The sequence below is a fragment of the Vitis riparia genome, chromosome 3, assembly GCF_004353265.1.
Source record: "Vitis riparia cultivar Riparia Gloire de Montpellier isolate 1030 chromosome 3, EGFV_Vit.rip_1.0, whole genome shotgun sequence".
Taxonomy (NCBI): Eukaryota; Viridiplantae; Streptophyta; class Magnoliopsida; order Vitales; family Vitaceae; genus Vitis; species Vitis riparia.
In genome coordinates, this window is record NC_048433.1 from 19,460,809 (window position 1) to 19,484,046 (window position 23,238).

At 31.8% G+C, this 23,238-nt stretch overlaps 2 pseudogenes; both read left to right on the plus strand.

Annotated features, from left to right (window-relative positions):
- The first annotated feature begins 791 nt into the window (after positions 1-791).
- On the plus strand, positions 792-2,462 carry LOC117911033 (annotated as a pseudogene).
- A 9,583-nt stretch (positions 2,463-12,045) lies between these two features.
- LOC117911034 lies at positions 12,046-13,662 on the plus strand (annotated as a pseudogene).
- The last annotated feature ends 9,576 nt before the right edge of the window (positions 13,663-23,238 follow it).

Genomic DNA, 23,238 nt, shown 5'->3' on the forward strand with positions numbered 1-23,238 from the left:
AATAATGTTGTTATCTACAAACTATCATAAATATTTATAATAATAATTTTGTTTAGTTGAAAAAAAAAGAAAGTTTTTTTTCTTTTACATTATAAATGTAGCTATGAGATGTGATTTTCCATTCTATGGGGAAAAAAAAGTTCCATATAGATATCCACTTGTATAAGGGGCTCTAGTTAGGAATTATTTTCAAATCCAATTTATATATTGGATTTTTCTAAAATAATATTATTTTGCTTCAAAACTCTAATTAAAGCCTCACTTTTCCTACTTTAAATGCAAAGCACGAGGAGTAGTATTCATGGTAGGTGGATTGAAAACTTTTACCATTTTTTGAATTATGAAATATGTGTACTAGAAAGGAAGAAAGGAATAAAGGGGAAAGGATAGAAAAAAAATGCATAAAAAATAATTGGGTGGTAAAAAAGGTTAGGTTTTGAAAGGATCAATCTGGAAACCGGAAAATCATTATTTTAAAAGAAAAAAATATGATCCATTTTATTCATTTACATGGTCAAATCATTTTTTAAAATTATTTTAGAAAAAAATTTTAAAAAGTAAAGAAATTATATTTCCAAATAAAAATCTTATTTCTTAAATTATTTTATCATTTGTCACAAAATGACATGAGTTATGACATTACAAGGAGCCCATTTGAAAATTATGAATCATGGTTGACTTTTAGTTATTTACTTTATATTTATATAAGGCAAAAAATAATAATACATTAAATTAAATAAATAAAAAGTAAACTGTCATTTGAGGATCAAAAGAAAACTGAAAAAAGGGAGATGTCAAGGTCGTCTTCCTTTGGGTTGCTGCTTCTCCTTCTTGGTTTTCTTCTTGTTTCATCGTATGCAGCTTCAGATTCGGTATATGACACCTTTGTTCAATGCCTATCGAGCCATTCAGTCCCATCTGACCAAGCTTCATCAATAGCCTACGCCCAAACAAATTCCTCATTCACAAAGGTTCTTCAATCATATATCCGAAACCAACGATTCAACACATCTTCCACACCAAAACCCTTGATCATTGTCACCCCCTCGGATGAATCCCAAGTCCAGGCTGCCATAATTTGCTCTAGAAGTATTGGCATACAGCTGAGAATCCGAAGTGGTGGCCACGATTACGATGGCCTATCTTATGTCTCTGATGTCCCATTTTTCATCCTTGATATGTTCAATTTTCGGTCCATCAACGTGAATATCACTGATGAAACTGCTTGGGTTCAAGCTGGTGCAACCCTAGGAGAACTATACTATAGAATTTGGGAGAAAAGCAGAGTACATGGATTTCCTGCTGGGGTTTGCCCTACTCTTGGTGTAGGAGGGCACTTCAGTGGCGGAGGCTACGGTAATATGTTGCGAAAATTTGGACTCTCTGTTGATCATATTGTGGATGCCCAGATAGTCAATGTTAATGGCAGTATTCTCGATCGAAAGTCCATGGGAGAAGACCTCTTTTGGGCCATTAGAGGAGGTGGTGGAGCTAGCTTTGGAGTTATATTGTCATATAAGATCAAGCTTGTTCGAGTGCCCGAAATTGTTACAGTTTTTCGGGTCGAGAAGACCTTGGCCCAAAATGCCACTGACATTGCCTATCAATGGCAGCATATCACTGACAAGATCGATAATGATCTTTTCATTAGGCTTCTCCTCCAACCTATCACTGTGAAGAACGACAATGGATCGGCCAAGGCCGAGAAAAGCACAAAGACTGTTAAGGTAAGCTTCACATCACTGTTTCTAGGAGACGCAACCCGTCTCATTTCAGTGATGAACAAGGATTTCCCAGAATTAGGGTTAAAGAAAGAGGACTGCATAGAAATGAGCTGGATTGAATCAGTCCTCTACTGGGCTAATTTTGATAATGGAACATCAGTGAATGTTCTGCTAAACCGGACTCCAGAGTCAGTGAAGTTCTTGAAGAGGAAGTCGGACTACGTGCAGAAACCCATATCCAAGGATGGTCTAGAAGGGCTCTGGAAGAAGATAATTGAATTAGGCAAAGCAGGGATGGTTCTCAATCCATACGGAGGGCGAATGAGTGAAATCCCTGCATCTGAAACCCCCTTCCCACATCGATCTGGGAACATATTCAAGATCCAGTACTCAGTGACTTGGCAAGAAGAAGGGACTGAAGCAGACAAGAAGTATGTGAACTCCATGAGAGAGCTTTATAGCTACATGACCCCTTATGTGTCCAAGTCCCCTAGAGGTTCATATCTCAACTATAGAGATATTGACATTGGTATTAGCCACAATGGTAAAGATAGCTACCAAGAAGGTAAGGTATATGGGGTCAAGTACTTCATGAACAATTTTGACAGGTTGGTAACAGTGAAGACTGCTGTGGACCCTCAGAATTTTTTCAGGTATGAACAAAGCATCCCACCGCTTCCTTATTAAAGGGAAATTGATTCAGATAAAACTGTGTGCGCTAGGTCATTTGTTGACTAGAGAAATAATATTTGGTTCCTTATTATCCATATGACTCATGCCCTTGTTTGAGAATACCTCTTTGTCATTTTTTCTTCAGAGCCTGCACATGGTTCTATACCCATTTGAGAAATTTTATTAAAAGAGCGTTTAATACATATAATCTGAATATGAAAGCCAAAAGTATTCATTGCGGATTTGTGAGTGATTCTTGTTAGAATCTTTATCTACCTACCCTTGTTAGTGGCATCTCTAGCTATTACTTTTTTTAGTAGCACCTCTATATCAAAAATGCATTTAAAAACGATGGTTTAGTATTTGATATAAACTAAAAAAAAAAGGTTTTTTGATATATCATAATATTTTAGTAATAAATTACATAACAAAAAAAAAATGATTTTTGGAGTCACCTATGAATAATTATTTTGGTATCATTTTAAGTGATTCTCCATATTTTTAAAATTCATTAAACTAATTTTATAAGGAAACATTTTCAACCATCAAAAAATATTTTTAATCACTCTTATTTATACTAAAAATTAAATTTTAATTTATAAGAAAAATTATTTTATATTTAATTAAAATTTTATAATTATAATATTTTCTTATGGAAGAATTAAATTTGATTTGGATTACCCAAAACCGGGTTTGGTTTTGTTCTCTATTTGGAAATTAAGGAGTCACTTTTGTATAAAGAACGTTCAATTCTAAGAAATTCTTTTCTCTACAACGATTGTAGAAAATGCAACTTCTGTGAATTAAGATTGTACTTTTGTTGCTAGGCATGCTAAATTGTAGGAAATTCTTTTTTTTTTTTTTTCCACGTACAATTGTGTAAAATGTAACTTTTGCAATGGTTTTTTCTACTTGGTTGTTCGCATTTGGCAAAAGCATTCAAAGTAAATAACGTTTCTTTTGTTTAAATGAGAATTGAAATGCAGTAAAATAAATTCTCAATGAGTAGCCATGATCTTCCATTTTAAGGTTAACCGCCTTCCATAAGCCACTTTAATGCAGTAACATATATCACTTCAATTTTCAAACCCCTATTCAAACTATTTTCATATATAGATATATATGCTTTACCCCAATTCTTTTGGCTCTTTTAAATATTTTTCTTTCACATTCAAAATTTAATACTTTATCCTTCAACTTGTTAAAGAGCAACACTTTACTTCCTAACATTGTTAAATTGTAATACGTTATCCCCCCTTCCCCAAAGGTGAATGAGCATCTTGTTAAGTGAAAAACTAAGGTTAGAATCCAAAAAAAAAAAAAACACACGCACACACACACATATTGTTTAAATTCAAAGTTGTCACACTTTACAGTTGTGTACGAAAATTATGAAATCATCATGCAAACATCTCTTTAAAATCAAAAACCAAAATGGTGGTCGTCATATTTCAAAGGTGATTAGAAAATTCCACTTCGATCAAGGTTAACAGTTCAAAGTTGGTTCTACTCAATTAAGTTCGAATTTGAGTATGCATAAAAGTAATCTCTTTTATAATTCATGAATGGTTTGTAAATGATGTTGAAGTATTACACTCTAATAAGTTTGAGTGTCAAGTGTTGGAATTTGAATGTGAGGGAGCAAAATGTAAAATAGGTAAAAGGTTGAGAAGATAAAGTGTATTTAATAAAATAGTAAGTTCTTTCCTTTTCAGTCCTAATTTTTATTCTTTATATTTCTCTTTTTACAAAATTGGAGAAAAAGAAAGAAAAAATAAAGCCCACCAAAGGCTTTGAAAATATAAAAATCATGGGGTTCGAGATCAAAGAATTATAATCAACTAAATATGAAACAAAGGTAGGCAAATTTATGGGATGTACGTAACACCTTGAAGGAATGTGAATCTCTCTCATGAACTCAATAATGAAAACAAATACCTTAGTTTTGGGTTATACACTAAGGATAACAACTTAAAACTTAGGCCCATGAGTACTTTTGAGAACTCTCTTAATAGACATATTTATATTAGGAAAAACCTATTAGTCGTGGAAAAAGTTTAAAATCTTTAAAATCTTTAATTACATGTTTAATGAAACTTTAAAATCCTTATTTGGAAAAAAGTTTGAAATTTCCTTCTACTATTCAGTCTATTTGTTTAGATGGCTTTTTGTTTAAAGCTATAAGAATATTAAATTTTTTCCCACTTAATATGTGATGGTAAATTATAATATACAATATAACTTACACATGTTGGGGTCATTTGATGGATATTATCACCCTAAAACAGGGATATGAGGGCTAATAGAATCCCCACCTAGTGCTAACATCTAATACACTTTGATTAGAGTCAGTACTATTAGGGAAAAAATAAATGTATTGTTATAATTTTGTGTAATTTTTAATCACTTATCATATATCAATCTCTAATTCTAACACACAAATCAAGGTTATTTTAAATCCTGATTTTATTGAAATCTTAGGTAGATAAAACTTAAGCCACCATTATTCTCTGACATAATGGAATTTTGAAATATTTTAATTTTTTAAGCCACCATGCCATCTTGTCATGGATATACTCCATGAATTCTCATGTTGGCAAAATCTCACATTTATACTAAAATTTTATGAAAGTGACCTGCCTCTAGGTAAGTTCAAGTTCCTAGCATCAAATTAAACAACCATCGATTTCAAAGTCTCTAACTAATACCATAATGCTTGCTAAAACTCTTCTAAAAGTCAAATCAAAGTAAGAAACATTTGCACAATATATAAATAAATGAAGGCTTCACCTCTTCTGGCAGTCATTTACCTCTCAAATAACTGAACTCCGTTAGACCCTTCTAAACACACTGCATAAGCAATCAATATATGGATAAATCTCAGGAAAAGAAATAATAATGCCTCTATTTGGATGATAAGAAAATTGAGGAAAATAGAAGAAAATAGGATAACCTATAAAGTGAGCTCTCTAATAGCTCTTATGCTATAAGACCTATAAATTTTATCAATCTTGTGCAATATTTCACTAGGCTCTAAAGGCCTATCCAAAGGCTTTTCCACTTGCAAAAGGAAAATTAGAAAAAGGTGGCTATTGACATTAACGGCTATTGCTATGCAATCTATTATAAAAAATAAAAACAAGAAACATTGTTTATGAAGACTTTTCTCAAATTGAACAATGAGAAGGCTTTTCCCATCACCAAAGGCTTAAGCATCCAATGGCACTTGAATTAATAGTTCCAAAATCAAAAGAACTAGCAAAAAACATGAAAATTAAGTTGAGTTCTTTTCTAAAATTTCTTCACATGATGGGTGGAATGAAAGAAAGTAACCATGTCAATTACACTTAGAAAAATATAAAGAACAATGGTTAATATCACATTTTATAAATCGGTATTTAAACAAACAAAAATAAAAAATAAAAGTCAAGAAATTCTTCAACTAAATTGAAGAATAAGGTTTCCCATGTAAACAAAAGGTGAAAAGTCAAGACTATAATTAAAGAACCCTCAAAGAACATGCACTTTTATCCATCATTTCAAAAGATAGTCTATAATCAATTGAACAATAAATGGTATAATTATGTTAAGTTTGGAAGATTGTAGGAGGAAGAAGTATCACTAAAACAGAACAAGGAATAGTTTCAAGAAACTAACAATTTCATAAAGCCTATTTGAATTATACAATCCACATTAATAGAAAACTATCTTGCAAATTAACTTGCAAAATAGTAAGGAACAAATTTTTAGGTACAAGGCGAAAGGTAGAAACTGAATTCAGACACGTTGTGTGGAGTTATGAATTTGGAAACCCACTAACCAGAAAATGGCCAATGGCCACAAATCCTTACCAAAAGCCAAAAAAAAAAAAAAAAAAGGCTTTAGCAAAAAGAAAAAAAATACCAAACATTTAGTAGAAAAGCATGGGACTTCTAGTCAGCAATTGTAGTTGCCCTATAATATGGTCTCAGTCGGCAACAAAAAGGGTTAATCATTCACTTTTAAGTCAAAGTCGATGCTTGTTTTTTAACTGAATAGAAAAAAGGTAAAATATTTAAATTTTTTTATTCAATTAGAAGTACTTGTTTTATATCAATCAATATAATTAAACTAAATATAACCTATTGATAACAAATTTACTTTAATTATATTGATTAATATCAATAAGTTATTTTTAACTAAATAGAAAAAGTCATATTTGACTTTTTCTATTCAATCGAAAATCAAAATACTATCCACACTTTAAAAATTTCAACCATTTTCAATACCACCAGAGTGTGCAACTAAAACCAACACCAACTTTTTGTGTTAGCACTTTTACTCTAAGAGACAACCAAAATCATGTAGAAGAAATGTAGATGTAAAAATTAGCGATGAATAATCACCTAGAAAGTCGGGAAGAAAAAAGAATGGCTAACATCAATTTTTTTTTCTCCTTTGATGATAAATCTAATTCCATTCACAGTGTTCAAAAAATAAACCCAAATTAAAACCCCAACTCTAACATTAACCCTAACCTTGAACTTAAATACGCATATTCTAAGAAATCAAAAGGAAAACTTTAGGTCATCAAGAAAACATCTTAAATAACCAAGAAATCAAACGAAAATTTTTACTCTTACCCTCTTCACATTCTATCATTATGCACAATGTGTTTGAGATGAAAAAGTTATAAACCTCTCTTTAACTTAATTAGAACATACCCTTCTTTCTAAACAACTCGATATGAGTGATATAAAAACAAAAATGAAATCAGGAAGTAAAGAGAAATGGGAGTATGGGCTAGATTCATGTAGATTGAGACTTAGTCAAATTGTTTCTACTAAAGGTATAAGCTCATGGTAACCTTTTGAATGTTTCCAAAAACTAAGGCAACCTAATGCTTGATATAATGTAATCCTAATCACAAAATGGGGCATACTGATTTTCATTTTAAAAGCCATTATATTCAGTTGGTTATATGTTTGTTGTTATTAGCGTATAGTAAAGGACATGAGTAGGAGTTGGAGAGATGAAAAACTTTAAACAAGGAAAATCTCTCAAACAACATAACATGAGATGATAAAAATAAATTAATAAAGAAATCTCTATTTCAACTCCCTCATAAACAGAAACATAAAAAATAGAGTAAAAAGAGAAAATATCATAACAAGCTTAACCATATACATAAAAACATTAAAATGGAGTGGAAGTAGATAAGCTTAACCTTTAGTACAAAATTTTCTATTTGAAGAGAAAATTTTATGGGGAAATAAAATAAACCAAATTAAAAAATAAAAAAACCAACAACAAAAGCTCATTAGGAAAGAATCAGTGAATTAGAAATAAGAGGAGTCAAGACTCACACCAGGAAGGGAAAGAGTGGATGTTATGCTTTATAGAAACAAAACCTAAAATTATTTCAACTCTTTTGCAAAATAAAACATGGCACTTATTTTGATTATTTGGACTATTGTCTCAATATTTTCTATTCTGATTATAAAATTATTATTTTAGAAGTGTCACTATTTGAAGTTGAAAGATAAAACATGACACTTATTTTGAGTATCAAGGTTTAGGTTGATAGATAATGACATTTCTTTTGAGTGTCAAGGTTATCACTAACAATACAATTACACTTTATTAAGTGGCAAGATTGACTTGAAGGATTTTTCAAACATATAATGACACTCAAAAAAGCACCAAGGTATTGAAATAATGATGTTTATTTTGAGCATCAAGGTAGATAGTCACAAAAGATGGGGCTTCCTATAAGTGTCTACCTATCAAGAAATATATCATGGTTCTAACATATGACACTTTAGAGAAGCTTCATCTTAAACCTTTCGTGACACTTCAAAAGCCTCATTTTTATTTTTATTTTTTCTTATTATGAATTGAAATTGTATACAAACAAATAAAAAGATATTATCCAAAATTTCCAAAATATAAGTATATGATATCCAAAAGTTTCGACTTTCTAAATGACAAACATATTGATCTCAAATATTGAAAACCAAAGATCAAATTAAATTAATCATTGTTATAATATAGTGAAAGACTCTTATGTATTAAACAACTAGAATATAAAATATTTCAAAATATTGCCTTTAATACAAGAATGTTAAGTATAAAGATCATGTCTTCATGCAATCTAAAATTCCACTTATATTTACAAATGTTTCTACTGATGACTATGTATAACTTCTAGTTATAAGAATTCAAAAAATTATCAATCACTCACCTAGATTTTATATCTTACAATAATATTCAAATATTTTCTACATGTTTGTTATTATAACTTCATGCCATTAAATATTTTTACATAATTACAAAAAAATGTAAATATAATAGTTGCATAGTTTTAGACTATAAAATATTGTTCTTATAACTTCTAATTATATAAATTTCATATATTTGTACAAAATTGTAAGTTGACAATTTTGTTCTCTCTAACTTCTAGTTATAAGAAAATACATGTTAACAACTTTGATATGTCCTCTTCATAGTAAAAAGAATATTAATTTTCTTGTTTTTATAACTTCAAGTTATAACAATATAATTTATAACTTCTTATTACGTATACTATAAGTTTACAATAAAATATTTTCATATAGCTTCTAGCTATATGAGTTTTAGTATTTATTAATTTACTAAAATTTTTTTCATAGCTTAAGGTTATAAATAATTAAAATTTGAGAGATGTTGTAGTAACATAAAACAATTGACAAATTGTAACAATTGTGGAAAATTAAAATTATATTGTGATATAACATCTGGATTTTACAACACAATTAGAAATTGTGTGCATAGTTTCTGACTATGAAGTAATTGCCAATAAAAATTATCTTCATAATATCTAGTTATGAAAATTTTTCTATATAATTTTTCGTTAGTTATTACAAAATTAAAATATCAATTACTACAAGCTTTTACTTTGACTATACAAAACATGACTTACACAGCTTCTAGCTATAAGATAAAATAAATAAAAATTATAATAATAAAAGTGAAATATAATGTTTCATTTATCCTTCGAAATAATAGTGTTTGAAACATACATATCTATAGAAATTCTTATAGATAAATTCCTCTCTTTTTCAACTTAGAGCAATGTGTTGATAGCGTGTTATAAAATAAACATAAACATAAAGATTAAAAGAGAAGAAGAAAAGAAAATAAAATGAGAAAATAATTTATTTGTTTGATCTCACCTTATTAACTTATAAAACATTAATTTATATGGTAATTCAAATATGATAAAAATACAAACATGATAACATTATTATTATCCACAAACTAAAATCATTTTTTTAGCTAAAATCTTTTTTAGATAAGAAAAAAAGTTTCCAAGTAATCATGAATTTTTGAAAAATAGATATGATTTATAAAGATATTTTGAAAAAAACAATAATAGGCAAACTTTAATATTATCTCTTGTTAGGGATAAAATATTTGAAGATAATTATCAAAGTTGGTAGAAGAAAATTATTTCTAGAGGAAGCAAAATCACAAATTTTACACTAAAAACATAGCCATAGCCATAGGTTGCATTTCACATTTGTTGTTCCTTTTACATTACAAAAACAACTAGGGGCTGCATTTGTTCCTTCACATTGCAAAGGCAACTACAACTTATAGTTTGATGACCCAAATTTTATTTGGTCTAGCCTAAAAAGCTTGCAGTGCGACATGTGGTGTAGCTATAATTTTGAGATTTTTTGGGAGATCAATGGTGGTATAGCTGATTACAACTCTGACATCTTGTATCAATATTTTGATATAGTGGATTTTCTTCTCCTCTATTTATGGTATTTTATATTTTTCACCTAAATCTATGTGTTCTCATTCTATTTTTTTATTTATTTTTAAATTGCCTATTCTCATTATTTTGTCACAATATAATATATAGTCGATGGATGGAAAACTTTTACTAGATTTTTTGAATTTTAGAATATGTATAATAGAAAGTAAAAAAAAGAATAAAAGGAAAATGATAGAAACATAAAAAATAATGGTTACTAAATGAAGTTCTTTATTAAAGGCGTCAATTTGGAAATGGAAAATCATTCTTTAAGAAGAAAAAAATCATCCATGGCTACTTTTTTTCTTTTACATTACAACCGCAATTATCACCAAAGGTTTTCCTTTCATTGGGAAAAAAAGTCTACACAGATATCAATGTGTATGAATCGCGCTAGATTGAGCATTACTTTCAATATATATATGTTTTTTTAATAATATTATTTTGCTTCAAAACTCTCATTAAAGGATCGCTTTCCTTCTTTTAATGCGTAGCACAAGTGATATTCACAGTCCGTGAATGGAGAACTTTACTAAATCTTTTTGAATTTTGGAATGTGTAATAGAAAGTAAAAAAAAAAAAAAAAAAATACCAAAGGAAAATGATAGAAACATAAAAAAGAATGCACAATAATAATGGGTTACTAAAAAAAAGTTATTTATTAAAGGCAACAATTCGAAAATAGAAAATCATTCTTTAAGAAGAAAAAAATCATCCACGGCTGCAATTTTTTCTTTTACATTACAAACGCAATTATCAGCTACGGTTTTCCATTCTTTGGGAAAAAAATTAAAAAACACATAGATATCAATGTGTATGAAAAGTGAGCATTATTTTCAAATACTATATATATATATATATATATATATATATATATATATATATGTATTAGTTTGCTTCAAGATCGCTTTCCTACTTTTAATGCATGGCACAAGTGATATTCATGGTCCGTGGATGGAGAACTTTTACCTGATCTTTTTGAATTTTGGATTATGCGTAATAGAAAGTAGAAAAACGAAATAAAAGGAAAAGGATAGAAACATAAAAAAGAATGAATGAAAATAATGGGTTACTAAAAGAAGGTTATTTATTAAAGACATCAAATTGGAAATAGAAAATCATTCTTTAAGAAGCAAAACATCATCCATGGCTGTGTTTTTTCTTTTATATTACAAACGCAATTATAAACTACGATTTTCCATTCTTTAGGCAAAAAATTCTCATATATATCAATGTAATTAATCACAATAGATTGAGCATTATTTTTAAATACAAGATATATATGACTTTTTTTAAATTAATATTATTTTTTGCTTTAAAACTCTAATTAAAAGATCGTTTTACCTATGACGAGTAATGTTCACCGTCGGTGGATGAAGAACTTTACCAGATCTTTTTGAATTTTGGAATATGTGTAAGAGAAGGAAAAAAGGAATAAAAGGAAAAGGATAGAAACATAACAAAGAATGAATAAAAATAATGGGCTACTAAAAAAAGGTTATTTATTAAAGGATCAATCCCGAAATGCAAAATCATTCTTTTAAGATTTTAAAAACAAATTCTTTTTTAGCAAAAACCTTCAAAAATTAAAAGGATTATATTTCCAATTACAAAACTTATTTCTTAAATTATTTTATCACTTGTAACAAAATGACATGAGAGTTACGACAATACAAAGGTCTCATTCAAAAATTATGAGAACATGGTTTTTTTTTTTAAATAAAATTCTACATGAATGTTGTAATTGCCTTGAGGTTAACTTTTTTTATTTATTTACTTTATATTTATATAAGGAAAAATAATAGTAATAAGAAGTATATAAATAAAAATAAACTGTAACTTGAGAACCACAAGAAAACTGAAAAAATGGAGATGTCAATGTCTTCCTTTGGGCTGCTGCTTCTCCTTCTTGGTTTTCTTTTTGTTTCATCATATGCAGCTTCAGATTCGGTATATGACCCCTTTGTTCAATGCCTATCGAGCCATTCAGCCCCATCTGACCAAGCTTCATCAATAGTCTACGCCCAAACAAATTCCTCATTCATAAAGGTTCTTCAATCATATATCCGAAACCAACGATTCAACACATCTTCCACACCAAAACCCTTGATCATTGTCACCCCCTCGGATGAATCTCAAGTCCAGGCTGCCATAATTTGCTCTAAAAACTTTGGCATACAGCTGAGAATCCAAAGTGGTGACCACGACTACGATGGCCTATCTTATATCTCTGATGTCCCATTTTTCATCCTTGATATGTTCAATCTTCGGTCCATCAGTGTGAATATTAATGATAAAACTGCTTGGGTTCAAGCTGGTGCAACTCTAGGAGAACTATACTATAGAATTTGGGAGAAAAGCAAAGTACATGGATTTCCAGCTGGGATTTGCCCTACTCTTGGTGTAGGTGGGCACTTCAGTGGTGCAGGCTATGGCAATATGTTGCGAAGATATGGACTATTTGTAGATCATGTTGTGGATGCCCAGATAGTCAATGTTAATGGCAGCATTCTCGATCGAAAGTCCATGGGAGAAGACCTCTTTTGGGCTATTGGAGGAGGGGTGGAGCTAGCTTTGGAGTCATATTGTCATATAAGATCAAGCTTGTTCGAGTGCCGGAAATTGTTACAGTTTTTCGGGTCGAGAAGACCTTGGCCGAAAACGCTACTGACATTGTCTATCAATGGCATCACATCACTGACAAGATCGATAATGATCTTTTCATCAGGCTTCTTCTCCAACCTATCACTGTGAAGAGCGACAAGGGATCCGGCAAAGCTGAAAAATCCCCAAGACTAATAGGGTAACCTTAGTATCACTATTTCTTGGAGACGCGACCCGTCTTATTTCAGTGATGAACAAGGATTTCCCAGAATTAGGGTTAAAGAAAGAGGACTGCATGGAAATGAGCTGGATTGAATCAGTCCTCTACTGGGCTAATTTCGATAATGGAACATCAATGGATGTGCTGCTTAACCGGACTCCAGAAAGAGGAAGTCAGAGTACGTACAGAAACCCATATCCAAGGATGGTCTAGAAGGGCTGTTGAAGAAGATGATCGAATTAGGCAAACCAGTAATGATGTTCAATGCATACGGAGGGCGAATGAGTGAAATCCCCGCATCCGAAACCCCCTTCCCTCACCGCGCTGGGAACATATTCAAGATCCAGTTCTCGGTGAGTTGGAAAGAAGAAGGGGCTGAAGCAGACAAGAAGTATCTGAATTTGATAAGAGAGCTTTATAGCTACATGACCCCTTTTGTGTCCAACTCCCCTAGAGGTGCATATCTCAACTATAGAGATATTGATATTGGTATCAGCCACAATGGTACAGATAGCTACGAAGAGGGTAAAGTATATGGGGTTAAGTACTTTATGAACAATTTTGACAGGTTGGTGAAAGTGAAGACTGCTGTGGACCCTCAGAATTTTTTCAGATATGAACAAAGCATCTCTTCCAAATTGATTGAGAGAAAGCTTTGAGTTAGGTCATTGCTTTAGTACAGGAATAAATTTGGCTCATTATCCAAATAGTTCTTGGCCTTGTTTGAGAATACCCCTTTGTCATTGTTTCTTCTGAGCCTGTACGTGTTTCTATACCCATTTAAGAAATTTTACTAAAAGGGCTCTTAATATATATAATCTTAATATGAAAGCCAAAAGTAGTTATTGCGGATTTATGAGTGATTCTTCTTAAACTTCTTATCTATCTGCCTACCATTCTTAGTGGCATCTCTATTATAAACGCATTTAAAACAGTGGTTTAGTATTTTGATATAAACTTGAAGTGTTATCACAAACAGGACTTTTTTTTGGTAATAAACTACAAAACAAAAAATAATTTTTGTAGGAATCACCTACCAATGGTTTTAGCAATAATTTTAAGTGATTGTACATCTTTTAAAATTTATTAAATTAATCTTTTAAAAAAACACTTCCGATCATTAAAATAATATTTTTAATCACCCTTAAACAACCTCAAGTTATACTAGAAACTCAATTTTAATTTATAAGCAAAATTATTTTATATATAATTAAAATTTTATAATCCTAATATTATCTTTATGAAAAAATTTAATTTGGATATTTTTTCATTTTCTTTTTCAAAAAAAAAAAAAAAAAAACCAGAAGCAACAATTTGGCATTTTCATTTTTTTTTTAAAAAAAGAAAAAAGAAAAGTGAGAACAGAACAAAGGAAAAAGAATCACCTTATGGGATCCATATATAAAAAAAAAATATGAAATTATAAATATTAAAGGAATGTGAAAATGAATACAATATGATCTCATAGATATTTGAAATTAAATAGTATTTTAAATGTATTGTATCAATATTTTTTTCATTATTAGACAATAAATTACTATGGGTGATCATCTTTTTAAAAATTAACATCACTAAAATTTCAAAATTGCCCTCCAACTCTTTTCTCCTACGCAAGCCAACTAATCTATTTGTATTTTTTTTAACCTTGAAATGACAAATCAAAAAAAAACTCCACCATGCTTGTCAATTATTTTTAAGGTTAAAACATGGCTAACTAACGTAATGTAACTATCCCTTTTCTTCATTTTACTTAGGAAATAATACACTTTTTTTTTTAATTTCATTTTTCTTTACTCTTTCATCTTTTCATATTTATTGATTTTAATTATTTATAGACACTTTAAACATAAAATATTAATAATAATAAACAATAAATAATTATTGCAAAAAAATTAATCTAAAAATAAATACATAATAAACAAATTTAAAGGTTAAGAACATAATATTTTATATTGTGGACCCCATATTTTGTTCGATGTATTCCCACTCGATGGCGTGGTCGCTTTTTATTTATTGAAATATATGATTTATTTTTTTTTAGAAAAGACTTGGAGTCGCCACTTATTTTTGTTTTATTTTTAAAGGGAAAAACAAAATAAGAAAGAAAAACCCTAAGTGTGACTCCTAAAAGAAAAACGGGTCTGTGAAAAACCGAGTCTAGGTTCAAATGTCAGGTTACCTATTGAGAAGGTACGGCAAAAAAACCGTAGCACCCCTCTAAGTCCCTAAAAACGGGTTTCTACTAAATAAAGTAAGGCAAATGCAGCAATTGATAAGGAAATTAATAGATACCAATGAAATTATTAAATAATAAAACGAATGATGCATGAAAATAAGCAAAGTGAGAGTGAGATTGTACCTTAGCAGCAATTCATAATGCGCTATCATGAAACAAAGTTAGTGCACAATAATGACTACAAAATATATTACATGTGTCACGAAACAGAGTAAGAAATCCTCAATGGCAGTTATGTCTTTCACTCAGATCATTTTTAAAGAAAATATCTCAAATGTTGGGCCCCCACCAAAGCCCAATTTATCTTGCATGAATTAATCACACAAATTCCATTATTTTGGAATTATGAAAAAGAAATCATTCATGTTTATTTAAAATCAAGGAAAGCAGAAAATTATTTTAAAATCAAAGAAAATTTGTGAAAATGCTTACTTGAAATGAAAGGTAACAAGTTTATTTAAAACGAGATTTTTAGTGACTTAAAACCCTGATGAAGGATGAAAAGTGGTAGAATTAAAAAATATTTGAAAATTTGAGTAGGATTAAAATTATTTGAAAGAAAACTATAGTTTTGAAATTTATTTGAAAATTGAAATCTTGAAAATTAAATTTAACAATTGGAATTTTGAAAATGGGAGTTTTAAAAATTAAATTTGAAAATTGGAATTTTGAAAAATTATTTGAGAATGAGATTTTTAAAAATTAAATTTGAGAATTGGAATTTTAGAAAATTTATTTGAAGATGGGATTTAAAAAAAATTGGAAATTAGAATTTTGGAAATTTTATTTTGAGAATGGAATCTTGAAAATTAAATTTGGAAATTAGAATTTTGGAAAATTTATTTGAAGTTGACATTTTAAAAATTAAATTTGGAATTTAGAATTTTTAGAAAATTTATTTGAAGATGGCATTTTTTTTATAAAAAATTAATTTTAGAATTTCGGAATTTTGGAAAATTTCGAGAAATTGTAGTTTTGGAATATTATTCGAAAAAAGGAATTTCGAAAAATTAAATTTAAAAATTGGAACTTTGGAAAATTATTTCAAGAATGAAATTTCGGAAAATTTAAAAATTGGAACTTTGGAAAATTATTTCGAGAATGAAATTTTGGAAAATTTAAAATTTGGAGTTTCGAAAAATTATTTGAAAATTGAAGTGAAAATAAGATTATTTGAAAATCCAAAATTTTGAAAATTATTTAAAAAATAATTTGTGAAAACGTGTGAGCATAAAGGATCAAAAAGGAATATGGGCATGTATGCTCCAAGGATGGCCCATCAAAGGTGTGTGGTGTCGTCTTCCCCAACAACAATCATTTTTATGTAGCCATTTCCATGTGTCAGCTCTTTAATTTTGTAGACCACCTCCACCCCGGAAAGCACCTTGCCAAACTCAACATGTCTGTCATCTAACCAATGAGTTGCTACTATTGTAATGAAGAATTGCGATCCATTGGAGTTAGGGCCAACATTTGCCATTGACACAAGTCTTGGACCAGTGTGATTCAGTTTAAAGTTCTCATCAGCAAACCTCTCACTAGTCTGACACAGTATAAATTTCATTCTTGAAATAATTTTCCAAAGTTCCAATTTTTAAATTTAATTTTTCGAAATTCCATTTTTCAAATAATTTTCCAAAACTACCATTTTTCAAAATTTTCCAAAATTCCAAATTAATTTTTTTTTAAAATGGCATCTTCAAATAAATTTTCAAAAAATTCCAATTTCCAAATTTAATTTTTAAAATGCCATTTTCAAATAAATTTTCCAAAAATTTCAAATGCCAAATTTAATTTTTAAAATGTCATCTTCAAATAAAATTTCCAAAATTCCAATTTCCAAATTTAATTTTCAAGATTCCATTCTCAAAATAAAAATTCCAATATTCCAATTTCCAAATTTTTTTTTTAAATGCCATCTTCAAATAAATTTTTCAAAATTCCAATTCTCAAATTTAATTTTTAAAAATCTCGTTCTCAAATAATTTTTTAGAATTCCAATTTTCAAATTTAATTTTTAAAACTCCCATTTTCAAAATTCCAATTGTTAAATTTAATTTTCAAGATTTCAATTTTCAAATAAATTTCAAAACTCTAGTTTTCTTTCAAATAATTTTAATCCCACTCAAATTTTCAAATATTTTTAAATTCTACCACTTTTCATCATTTATTAGGGTTTTAAGTCACTAAAAATCTCGTTTTTAAATAAACTTGCTACCTTTCCTTTCAAGTAAGCATTTTCACAAATTTTCTTTGATTTTAAAATAATTTTCCGTTTTCCTTGATTTTAAATAAGCATGAATGATTTTTTTTTTCATAATTTCAAAATAATGGAATTTGTGGGACTAATTCATGTAAGATAAATTGGGCTTTGGTGGGGGCCCAACATTTGAGATATTTTCTTTAAAAATGATCTGAGTGAAAGGCATAACTGTCATTGAGGATTTCTTACTCTGTTTTTGTGACACATGCAATATATTTTGTATTCATTATTGTACACTAACCCCGTTTCATGATAGCGCACTATGACTTGCTGCTAAGGTACGATCTTACTCCCTCGTTGCTTATTCTCATGCATGATTCGTTTTATTATTTGATCATTTCATTGGTATCTATTGATTTCCTTATCAATTGTTGCACTTGTCTCACTTTATTTAGTAGAGACCCGTTTTTAAGGACTCAGAGGGGTGCTACGATTTTTTTACCGTACTTTCCTAATAGGTAACCTGACCCTCGAACCCAAACTCAGTTTTTCACAGACTTGTTTTTCCTTCAGGAGTCACACTTAATGTTTTTCTTTCTTAGTTTGTTTTTCGCTTTAAAAATAAAACAAAAATAAGTGGCGATTCTAAGTTTTTTTTTAAAAAAAATCATATTTTTCAATAAATAAAAAGCGAGTCACGTCATCAAGTGGGAACGCATCGAGCAAAATACGGGGTCCACAAAATGGCGACTCTGTTGGGGAATTCGAGGGTCAAGCTTGAACTTGAGATAAGGCAAATGTGGCATTTGATTAATCAGCTGATGGATATATTTCCCTTGCGATTCTCTATACTTGAGTGATCATAGCACATTGAGGACTTTGATGTGGCGATTTTCTATGCTTAATTTCTATATCCATTTGCGACATTAACAAGCTGATGATATTGATTGATTCTCTTGCTTGTCTTAGCATATTGATTCTACTCTTGCCATGATTATTCTACTCACTTTGACATGTATGCTCATATTGCTATATATTTTGTTTGTCTTAGTGTTGATTCTCTTGCCTATATATTGTCCTTGTTGTTGTTCATTTTGATTATCATATTCTCATTTAGCTTATGTGTGGACATGGATGATATATTTGCGTCCTGCTTGACTGTTTGTTGCATGACTGCTCTTTTCCCGTGTGTTTGCATGTTGCTTTTCTATGTGGGTCTCATATCTATCCCCTTACCTCCAACCCTCTAGTTTTGGTCATCTCCTTCATTTCGGTTCTTACATTTGCAAGTGTGAGGCCTTGTGTGCGCTTGTTTCTCTAATCGAGCTAGTGGTTAGGAGTAGGGTCTAGCAACGGGCTATATCGATGTTTGGGAGCATTTTGGAAGAGGTGGACATACTGATGCTGATTGGAGTTTGATCTTTGAAGACTTATATAGCCCAAAGCTAGGTTTCATGGATATTTGTGTGGCTAGTGTGTTTCCTTTTCTGCTTTAGTTTCATAGGATTTTCGGATGCACCCACACCACTTATTGTGCATTTTAGTTGACTACTAAGTGCTAAGAGTTCCGAGAGGTTTCACCATAGGAAACCCCCTAGGATGTCGAGGTAGTGCATGTGTGGAAGTGATGACTACCTTGCATGGAAGCACCCCATCTCTTCGGAGGCATGCAGAGGGTTGCATACATTCAGAGGGTATGATCGCTTCTACTAGGGACCCTTGAAAGCCTACCTTTCTCTTTTTAAAGTCGCCTTGACCTTGTAAGTTGAGCCTTAGATACTTTGACTAGGACTTATTTCCTACACGTAGGTGCATCTGAGGCCCTTCAGAGCCTTTTTAGTTATAGTTCGGATCCAATACTCCCTCTTTTGTTCTCCAGTTGAGAATGTTTAAAGATCGGTACGAGTTTTAGTATGAGTTGGATCACCTTTTGTCATGTTGCCTTAGATTATTATTTTCACTCGATGAGTTTAGGATGTTTTTTCCTTAAGGTTTTCGTCTCTCTGTCTTAGCTTAGCACATCCTCTCAGTTGGTTTTCTTTTGCTTGATGCTTTGGGATATGTTCATTGATCATGATCATCTTTTTACACCGTACACCCATCATGGGCCTAGTACCCCATTCTTTGTTTGATCATTGATTCAATTTTCAACTCGATGCTCACATTTTCATTACAGAAATGTGAAAGGCACGTTTTCACATTCACCTTTTTTTAGAGATTCTCCTTGATCACTTTATCATGTTTCTCTTTATGGAGCTCGAGTTCAAGGTTGAATCAAGGATATGTAGTTATAGATGGAGTATCGATCTCGTGATAGTGTGTTTCTCACATCTCTTTCATCTTGGATTATTGATAGGAATTCTCTAGTCACATTTGTAGCCATCTCACAGTGGACACCTTTATGACTCCAAAGTTCTCATCATACACCCAAATTTCGGATTGCCACCCCAAGACCATGTGTATGTATGTTGTATGGTTGTCTTTTAGGGTTCTATCTTATGTTCGTTATCCTTTTTGTTTGCATTGTAGGGAGTCAATTTAGGAGTTGGTTGAGTTTGGAGTCACATTCTTGGAAGAGAGTTGGAGGTCGATTGATCAGAGCAGATTCACATCAAACTTCAGATATTTTAGTTGAGATGTCTGACGAGTTAGCTTCCACACTTGCTTCTATTCAGAAGTTCATGGCAGGAGTCAGTAGACACTTGGATCAGACAAAGAGTTCTAGCCAGGATCATCATCCAGTCGGCATTAGCACTAATGAGACAGTTTCTCATGCATCTCAGACAATGCAGGTTCTTCCACTTGGGACTTCACATGGCATTCCATTCCATCTATCAGATCATTGTAAGATTGCTCCACCGCCTGCTGCCACAATCTTGCCTCCCATTGTTACTACTACTGATGATATTAGATTGGCCAAGTAAGAGGCCAAAGTTGAAAGGCTTGAGTCCAGGATGAGGCATATCAGATTACAGGATGGAGGTTTGACTTGGGATGATAGGGATGGCATATCGGCGACTAGCTTGCCCGCCAAGTTTCACAAGCCAGGCATTTAGCATTATAGTGGGATTGGTTATCCTAAGATCCACTTAAGACTATACAACATAGTAATGAGAGCACACAAAATAGATGATGCACAATTGGTGGCCCTTTTCCCCATGTCATTTAGTGGGGTAACTTAGAGATGGTTTTCCTCAGTTGAGCCTTCAAGACTTCGCACCTGGGAGGATGTGGTTCATGAGTTTTTGACTCAGTTTGCATTCAGTGTTGACATTGATGTATCTGGACGAGAGTTGGAGGCTACCAGATAGAGGCCAGACGAGTCTATTTCTTCATTTGTCAATCGTTGGAGGGCAAAAGTGGTCGGTATGATAGACCGACCTAAGTAGCAGGATTAGATTGATATTGTTCTTCGGAACCTACAGCTGAGGTTTTCTAGACGCCTTGTGGGCATTCCATTTCAGGATCTTAAGAGTTTAGTTCATGTAGCTTTCAGTGTTGAAGAGGTCATTGCTCAAGGATTATGGACATATACTGCTCATTCCCCTGATAGTAAGGGAAAGAAGTTGGTTAGATCATCTAGTAGGTCTGAAAAGGTTGATACTATTAGCTATCAGCATCAGAGGCCCGCACTTCACTCATCTTCCAGGTCTCCTACAGTCAAAGTTCATTTCTCTCATCCACGGTATCAGTATCAGCCGATTTATGTTCAGTAGCCTTAAATTGCTCAGACTAGCATGCAGCCACAACCACCACATCCGAGAGCCACTACTCCCCCGCCACCTAGACCATATGCACAGAGGCCCGCGAGACAGTTCACTCCATTGGGCATGACTTTGACTAAAGCTTTTGAGAAACTCAGAGACGCTGGTGTGATTGTTCCTTTGGTACCACGCCCCTTGCCGCATCCTGTTTCTCCTCATTTCCGCTTACATGAGCATTGCTTATATCATCAGAGTCAGAGACATGATACTGAGCATTGTGCGGTACTCTATCATGCGATATAGGACTTGATTGATTCAAGGTTGGTCAACTTGTCTAAGCCAAGTGTGACCACCAATCCCCTACCTACGCATTCTACACATGCAGTTCCTCCTCCTCCTAGTCTTTAGTAGATTGATTTGGAAGTTGATGATATTGATGGTCATATGGTATTTTGGGATATTCCGGGTTGAGAACTTGGTTCAATTGACATGGGTACATCACTTTGCAGCAGTTTAGCTCAGAGCACTTTTCATTTTGATTATGGTCGTCATCAGAGTCGTTTCCATTTTTTCGAGTTCAGTTTTTAGTTCATCAGGGTTATTTTTGTTTTGTTGAGTCCAGTTTGGTTTAGAGTCATTGTTTATAGTTCATGCTGAGAGTCCAGTTCGTTTGTAGTCCTTTATCGCTTCACACATGATGTACTTATTAGTTCATTTAGTGATATGATCTTTTTATTATGAGTATGTGTTATTCTCTTTCTCTTGAGTATGTTTTACATATCTTGCCTTGATGTGTGTTATGCTTTCGATATGAGACATCTTGTCACTTATACATCATGATCTCTTTGGCCTAACCTATCATGGAAGATATTGAGCTTATTAGCCTATGACCAGAGATTTAACTTAAGGAGTTCGAGACTATGACCCATTTCACCTTCTGATCAGAGCAGTACCATATCTATATCAATATCCTGACTTTGTAGACTTGGTGGCCTACCCATTTTAAGCCTGACATGACACCACCCCTTGGTACCATTATATGACCTTACAATTCTTATTCGCCTTTGTATACTACAATACCATTGCCTATTCTTTTCCATCATTTCCTTGATCTGATCAAGTAGAGTTCGAGATGGTTAGACCTAAGGTGAGCTTTGCATGATGATAGATGGATCACAATGAAGAGTGATTTGATTCCTTGATGATGTTGTTGAGACAAAGGGGTTGTCATGGAGCATCCAGATATGAGCCATTTCACATGACTTAGGGGTTTTGGTATGATCAAAGAGACTAATATTATGAGATGATGGTGAGTGGCATGTGATGATAGAGTGAGCTGATTTTCATATGACATTGATGATCATCACAGAGCATTCGGAGTAGGAGCTTTCACATGATTTTAGAGGAGTCTACATGTCTATGTTTGATAGATGCTAGTTTTTAGTACTACCCATGTCAGATTTTGAGAGTACAATGTTCGAGGTAGTGGTCAAATGATGGGCGGCCATCATTTCATAAGCCCATTTACCCTATCACCCTTACATATAGAGTTACCTGTTGCTAGCCCATTGAGCTTCACATGAGCACCATAACCTTTTTCTTTCATCACCTCATTCACCTATTACACCGAGTTAGGGACCCTATAGTGCTTGCATGCTTGGATTAGATACGTCATGAGTTCTAGACCCGACATCACATATCACCACTTGTGATATTCGTTCTCTCTCTTTTCTCTTATCATTGCTTACTCGACATTATCCTTGTTTCACCTTACTCATCACTGCATGGAGAATTCTCACATTCTTTCCTTCCGTTCACCCCATGAGCAGTGGTTTAGAGATCTCAATTTGAGAGGTTGTCTTGTTAGTAAGGATTCATGTTACATCCGTATGTGGAGAGAGTTTGATCATTTGGGTATGTATTTTCATGAGAGGTCATTCATTATTGATTAGAGTATGCGTAAAAATAAATAAAAATAAAAATAAATAAATAAAATAAAAAGATAGCATATTCTTCATTGTATCATTCTCCATTGAGCACATGTATGGATATGCTAGTTTGCTTCATTGAGTTTACGTGTTAGAGAGAGTTG